This window comes from Nomascus leucogenys, chromosome 17 (genome assembly GCF_006542625.1).
Source record: "Nomascus leucogenys isolate Asia chromosome 17, Asia_NLE_v1, whole genome shotgun sequence".
In the NCBI taxonomy this organism is placed as follows: Eukaryota; Metazoa; Chordata; class Mammalia; order Primates; family Hylobatidae; genus Nomascus; species Nomascus leucogenys.
The window spans coordinates 53,410,407-53,418,291 of NC_044397.1; the positions used below are offsets into that span (position 1 = coordinate 53,410,407).

General features: G+C 39.8%; 1 non-coding gene across 1 annotated transcript; it reads left to right on the forward strand.

The window, feature by feature from the left end:
• The first annotated feature begins 4,076 nt into the window (after positions 1 to 4,076).
• Positions 4,077 to 4,211, forward strand: LOC115831044. The gene has a single exon (XR_004026592.1). It is a non-coding gene; the product is annotated as a small nucleolar RNA SNORA31 (small nucleolar RNA).
• Positions 4,212 to 7,885: the final 3,674 nt, after the last annotated feature.

Below are 7,885 nucleotides of genomic sequence, written 5' to 3' on the forward strand. Positions count from 1 at the left end.
TATAAAATAGTGGCAATAAAAGTTAACAAAATTAGTTTAAATTTATTATTTTGTTTATTTATTTTTGAGACACAGTCTCATTCCATCACCCAGGCTGGAGTACAGTTGTTCCCAGACCAAACTGAGGGTTGGGCTGCTATTTCTCGTCGCCCAATAAGGAGAAGCAGATGAGCTGGGAAGAGAGTTTTTATTTCTGCAACTGGTTACAGGGAGAAGGCCTGGAATTTATCGCCACACCAACTCAAAATCGCAAAATTTTCCAGAGCTTATGTACCTTCTATCTAAGTGTGCATTCATCTGAAGACATAAGTGATTAATTTCTTCTAATCTGTAACTAAGGTCTGAGTCCTGAGGACCTTTCCCCTGGAGCCTCAGTAAATTTACTTAATCTATATGGGTCCAGGTGCTAGGGTGATTACCCTTGTCTCCTACTAAATCACGGAGGTTTGGGAGTTCCTTCAGACCCCAGACCACCAATAAACTTGTTTATGGAGGCCTGGGGAATGTCTTCAGACCCACAATACACCTCATTTAATCCTAAGTGGGTCCTGTTATGAATTCCTTTGTTATTTTGTCATGGTTTAAGGCCCAGAAAAGGCCTAGGCAAAACACTTGTTGGGCTTTTGTTATATCCCAAGACTTCGTATAAGGGGAATGGCTTTTAATATTTAACTTAACCACTCAGTCAGTACAGGTGCTCGCCACCACACCCGGTTAATTTTTTATTAGTAGTAGAGATAAGGTTTTGCCATGTTGGCCAGGCTGGTCTCCAACTCCTGACCTCAAGTAATCTGCCTGCCTCAGCCTCCCAAAGTGCTGGAATTACAGGCGTGAGCCACTGCACCTGGCCTGTTTCATTTATTAATATTGGGCTATGAACATTATGTAACATATAATTTAACTAAAGCAATAACACAGTAAGGTATATATTATTGTCACCATTACAGTTATAGAAATTTAAGGCCAGGGCCGGGCGCGGTGGCTCACGCTTGTAATCCCAGCACTTTGGGAGGCCGAGGCGGGCAGATCACGAAGGTCAGGAGATCGAGACCATGGTGAAACCCCGTCTCTACTAAAAATACAAAAAATTAGCCGGGCGTGGTGGCGGGCGCCTGTAGTCCCAGCTACTAAGAGAGGCTGAGGCAGGAGAATGGCGTGAACCCAGGAGGCGGAGCTTGCAGTGAGCCGAGATTGCGCCACTGCACTCCAGCCTGGGCGACAGAGCTAGACTCCGTCTCAAAAAAAAAAAAAAAAAAAAGAAATTTAAGGCCCAGAAATTTTAAGATGTTTGCCAAAATTAATAAAGGAACTAGGATTAAAAACAAGCAAACAAAAAACTACTCGACTGCTGAACCTAACCCTTAAACTGACATTATATAGCACAGCTCTTATTGTGTAATTAAATTTTTTGATATGTTTATGTTTATCGTAGATGTCTAAGGGGAGATACACATTGCAGGTTGGTTCAAACTTATCTGGTAAACACTTTGTTAACAGTATTGAGGAATTTCCATGGAACACACACAGCTGAGTGCCATTGTCATCAGGCACAAAGTGCAGCCAAACATTAATTCACTTAGTAAATATTTACTGAAGGCCAAGAACTGGGATATGGTGATAGCAAAAAGAAATATATTTTTAAATAAAATGGCTTAAAGGATAAAAAATAAGTGCCATGTTGGCTCAGGAAACAGTTCCTCCATTTGTAGGAGATGTTGAATAATGTATGAGCTGGAGAAATAAAGCCTTGTGAGTTAAGGGGAAATTCATCTGTGACTCTGAAGCAGGGTCCATCTAGGATTCATTACTGGGATTCCTGCTGTCTACCTTATTTTCACCAAGCTAAAGCATGTAGTTGTTGCTCTGAGACTTTGCATAATTCTGGCCCCACTGCCTAGCCTATGTCCCTAAGTGATTAGGGGCAGAGACTTCTGCTGACCCAGGTTGAACCTGCATAAGGATTGTACGGTAATTTTCTGTTATATTAATCAGCCGAAAAGTGGGAGTTGTTTGTTACTACCGCAAAACTTGGATCTTACTGTTCTGACTGATAAAACCTGCCAGCCTCTAGGAACTTGGGGTTATTGTCAGTTTCATCACTATGCCCCTTGCCCTTTTGTAACTCATCTCACCGGCCATCGCTGGCCTTTGTCACAGGTTTTGGAATACCATGAAAGCAGGGATCATAGAAAAGTATTGTGTTGCTGTGTCCCCAGCATATATATTACATGAAGATTAGCACAATGTAAGTGTAAAATATACATTTATGGATGAATTAATGAATACATAATCCAAAGTGTTACATACTTTCTTTACTTAATGAAATCACACATCGTATAAGGAAATAACTCCTTAGACATTACCAGGACTTAAATCTTGACATAAAATATATAAATAATGGTGTTATATAATCTTACAATTCTAAATTACACATCCCTTTTGTTTTATCAGACTTTCTGAGAATAAAGCAGGAGGCAAGCTCTTCTTTGGATATGACACGGGAGCGGTAAATGCCTTGTGTTGAGGATGTGTTTGAGCGCACTGGTCTGGTAGCTCTGTTCCTGTTGAAATACCATCGGCAACATCAAAATTATCATCTAAATGCCCATGTTCACAACCATAACGTTAAACGGTATTTTTCATTACGTATCCCTCCATCTCCATCACACCTTCTTCTCTACTAAACATCAATTTCCCAAACTAAATGTAAACTGCCTCATCCCTGATCCAGATTGAAGGCTGAGGCTGCAGAGCTGTCTACAGCACGTCAGGAGACCTCTGGAATACTAATCGCGGCAGCTGCACTGGAGCAGCACGGAGCTCTGGGCTCTGCGGACGCTGCTTCCTCTAATGTTCTGGGAGAGAGGTCGTGCATGCACCTCACCACAGGTGGGGAAGCAAGGGCATAACGACACCAATTGAAAGTTTCCCAGCTGACACAACACTGCGACATTTTCAGAGTTATGTTATCGCTGTATTAAAAGTCTATCCTCCTCCTATTATTTGAGACAAGCAGGGCAACTTGCCAGTAACTTTGGGCCTGTGGCATGGGCTTTGTGAGGAAAAGGAAAAGCAAGATTGATTGCCTAATGGAAACTCGGGCGGATGCCACAATCTTGCCCACCAGTTGGTCAATTACTTTCCATGGTGAGCACTTCTTTTGGATAAGTAGCCCTGCACCTTGTAGATAGGAAAAAAGAAAGACCATATGCTCTTAAACTAGACTCAAATCCGAGTTACTCATAGCATATGTTAGCATCATGATTTTGGCTAATCTGTACTGTTTCCTGTGAAGCAAAATAAATAGCTCTAGGCCTAGCTTCGAAAAGGTTAACATTTCCTGTGAAGGGTTTTGAAAACATATTTGTTTTAATATCTATAATTCAATATATCTTGTGAGACTTTATCTTTTAAACATACAAAAAGATTATTTAAGAAATAACTTTTGCAAGGTTAAAATTGTTCTGATTTTGACCAATGTAAAGTCTGGTTATTTTGAGCCTAAACTAGGAAACACTGTAGATATGTATTTCATTAAGTAATAATTGGCCAATTATGGTTTTAGAAAGATTACCTCAGTCACTTCCTCTTCAGTCAGAGGAGTGTATGCACGTTCCACCATAAGATACATCTGTTACGTTGTATTTTACTAGAATAGTAAATAAAGAGAAAACTAGCAATCTTGTAATTTATCCCCCAATGTCCAGATATTTGTGGTGATTCAAAATTCCTCTAAAGACTGAATAAATAGTGACACATTAGAGGAAGCTAAAGGAGTAATAGGTCATACTGAGTGATCTGATGTCTTCCAGAAAATATATAAAGCAAGCTGCTGTGAGAGTAATATTTTGATTGGGAATAAAACTTTCTCATTAATTTATTTATTCAGCAAATATTTGTGCATCTTCTGTGCTCATATTTTGCTGGGCCTAGAAGGGAAACACACAGTAGGCCCCTTGTTTACTATAAGCTTATGATATCCACAGACACATTATATTCTCTTCATACCACAGGATTTGGTGACAAAAGATAAGTAGCATAAAAAAAAAAACAAGACGCAGTAAGTTGGAGAGTAAATCCATCTGTTTGGGAGACCTGGAGCAGTTAGTGTCTGCTGCTAAGGTTTCCATTACAGATGTGAGAAAAAAAAAGTGTTCTTCTGCTTTCTGTCTGTCTCAGTGGCAACCAAGAGTGAATGGGGGATATGAGAGAAGAACGTGGTAATACAGGAAAAAACATGGACAGAGAATTTTCACAACTCAGAAATAACCTTGTAACCAGAAAAAGCCCAACTACCGTAATATACTGTTGAAAAAAAGTTATCATATGTCTTTAGTAATGGTTGTATTTTGAAAAGACATTTAGCTCTGCAATCTCATTCCTTGAGAAAAACATTTATCTCATATATATATATATATACATATGTATATATTATATATATATAATTTTGTTGCAGGTATGATAAAAAATGCTACAAGGAAGTTTTCAGAATCTTACAATCTAATTAGTATTTGGATGCAGCAGTTAAGATTTTAAAAACGGGAAAATATAACTTTCAGAAGCTTTTTTAGTAAGGGTCTCTGTGTGGTCTTGTTTCTAAAATATATAGATTTTTATTATTTAGATTATAAAGACAAAGTAAAACTTAGCTTATTTGCCCAGATTTGTTTCTTTTCTTGGGGAGAATTTATGATGCTTGAAAGGATCAATAGTTCTTGCAACAAAAATCCTATATTTATCCCGAGAACAGTAACAGAATGTCACAATAAATAAGTGCTACTATAAAGCTCGACCTCTTTCTGCTGCAGAGAGCTGCGGGCAGTGCTTGCCTATGGCAAGATTGAGGAGTAGCTGCATTCTGTGCCTGGTGTCCCTGCTTCTGCAGCTGAGGCTTTTGCTCTCCTAGCTTGCCTTCCTAGGGCACTGCCTGTCCTTACCCTACCGACACATAGATCGGACTCTCAGAGAGGCTCTACAATGCAGTACGTGATACTCCAGATAGTCCTCCCTTTAGTCTACGCTGTGAGCCATGTCCAGCTCCCTGTATGACAATACCTTGGAAAACCTCTGACAAGGGCCTACCTACCTGCTCTTCTCAGGGGAGTTTGCATTTGGCAGAAAAATCATCAAACTTTAAGTTTGTCAATACTTTATAAAGTACTGAGAAATGGATATCAATTGGTGATTTTCAGTGAGCTGAATAAAGGAAGTACTCAAAAGAATTGCTGTGAGCCAAACTGGACCTCCATCTGAACGCTGAGGGAGATAAGGTGGGTGGACACCTCGTGCCTCCTTGCAGGAAAAAAGCACATCCTTCTCTTTTTGTCCTCTGAGATGTTCCTTTATTCAGTGTAACATTTCTGGTGATATGCTGTACTTCCTTTTATCTCATAACTCCATAGATATGCACAGAGATTTTAAAATTTGCTCCCTCATCAGTGCTCAAGTAAGTTTTGGAAACTAAATTAGATAAACCAGTTTCTTCACTGCAGGAATGTTCAGAAGACTCAAAAGAATAAAGCACTATGCAAAGGAATTATATTGCTCACGCCTGTAATCCCAGCACTTTGGGAGGCCAAGGCAGGAGGATGACTTAAGGTCAGGAGTTTGAGACCAGCCTGGCCAACATGGTGAAACCCTGTCTCCACCAAAAACACAAAAATTGGCTGGGCGTGGTGGCACGTGCCTGTAATCCCAGCTACTCAGGGGGGCTGAGGCAAGAGAATCGCTTGAACTTGAGAGGCGGAGGTTGCAGTGAGCAAATATCGTGTCATTGCACTCCAGTCTGGGCAGCAGAATGAGACTCCATCTCAAAAAAATATATATGTATATATATTTTTATATATACATATAATTTTTTTCCTTCTTTATATTTACTTTTTATGATCTGTGCTGTCTTTGTATTTGCTCACTCACTGATGATGAAAGTGGCAGAAAACACATGGTTCTAAGCAATATCTCTGCCAGCAGGACCTCAGGAGAGCCCTGATCCAAATGCAGATTTTCAAGGGAGGATTCCACGGAGTTAAGAGGCACAGAAAACTGAGAGCTTCCAAGAAAATGACATAGGAGTCCTGAGAACAAACCTCCCTGAATCGTGGGTGACATTCATCTTGTAGAGGTGTGTCTGCTGCCTTTCTTGATGATGGTGTCTCTGTTTATTGCAGACTATGGGTTGTTATGGTGATGGACTCTGGAGTAGGCCAGGGAGAATAGAGTAATATGGATAGGGATTTGGGGCTGTGAATACTCACATTTTGGGGTTGGGCTTACGGCAGCACAGTTCACAACCAATTCACCGATGTGGGAACTATAAACAAAAGAACTTCCAGCCGGGCATGGTGGCTCATGCACGTAATCCCAGCACTTTGGGAGGCCAAGGCAGGCAGATCACCCGAGGTCAGGAGTTCGAGACCAGCCTGCCCAACATGGCAAAACCCAGTCTCTATTAAAAATACAAGAAATTAGCCAGGCATGGTGGTGGGTGCCTGTAATCCCAGCTACTCAGGAGGCTGAGGCAGGAGAATCACTTGAACCCAGGAGGCAGAGGTTGTAGTGAGCTGAGATGGCACCATTTCACTCTAGACTGGGTGACAAGAGTGAGACTCCCCGTCTCCAAAAAAAAAAAAAGGAACTTCCTAGAATGATATACATGATACCACTAGACTGGCTTCTGTCTTCAATTTATCACTTTGTATCCCCGGGGAGGTCCTGATTAGAAAGTCAAACATCCCTCTACTAAGAGTAGAACACTGAACTTCAGGAAATGCAAAACAGGGCCAGAGATTTGGTTTGGCAGATGGGACAGTTTTGCATTTTTCAAATCACAGCACATGAACAACATCACCAGTATAACTCTACTTCCATTCTTTTTTACCTTGACTTGTGTTATGCTGTGTGGTGATTATGTAAATTAAGGACAAGCTAAATTAACATTTGTTGGTGTGAAGGCATTCCACAGGAATAGGCTGAAAGGGCTAATGAATTTCTTGAAATGTTAGAGATGATGATATCTTTGAACTTCAGAAAATTCAATTAAGTTTGACTTTGTTATATTTGGCCATGGACAGGAAAAACCTTTAGATACAGTAATCAGAAATAACATCTACTTAACATTTAAATATATACTAGCTTTGATTAGAGGCAATTGAATGTCCTCTAAAAAAAGACCATGAGTATTCATAGGTTCTATAGAGGTTAAACCACCTACATAAAGAACATCACAAATGTAATGTGAATAATTTGTTGCCTCTCCGTCAAGAAAAAATAAAATCAAAGCACGCTATCACAATTTCATCGTCTGTATATGCAGAATAAGCACATTTAAATAGAAAGTATTGAAATTTGTTTCATTCTCTATACTAACAAAACTTTTACTAAGCGAAGAATATGAGCAAAATGTAAACTTAACCTATAACTTTGAAAACATCTGTCTAGCTGAATAGCAAGTATGAATTTTATATCATGCAACTGTTCCATGCATGTTGAATGGAAAACAATGTAAATTAACAAGATATGATTTCTTTTTACAAGAAATTCGGTCTGTGAATTGAATAATACATATTCAATTAATTACAGTACTGTAAGACCTATATGTAGCATGCTTTGTTGGAAAAAAAGAAAATGGGCTCTACCACTTGCTAATTGGGTAGCCTCTTTTATGTTTCCTTTGTTGATGAGCACAATGAGAACATTTTACTTGTTTTAATCTCAGTAGCTGGGACTAGAGGCACACACCACACACATTTGTGTGTGTGTGTGTGTGTGTGTGTGTGTGTTTTTCTATATAGAGATGGAGTTTTGCTCTGTTGCCCAGGCTGATCTTAAACTCTTGAACTCAGGTGATCTACCAGCCTTGGCCTCCCAACGTGCTGGGATTATGTGC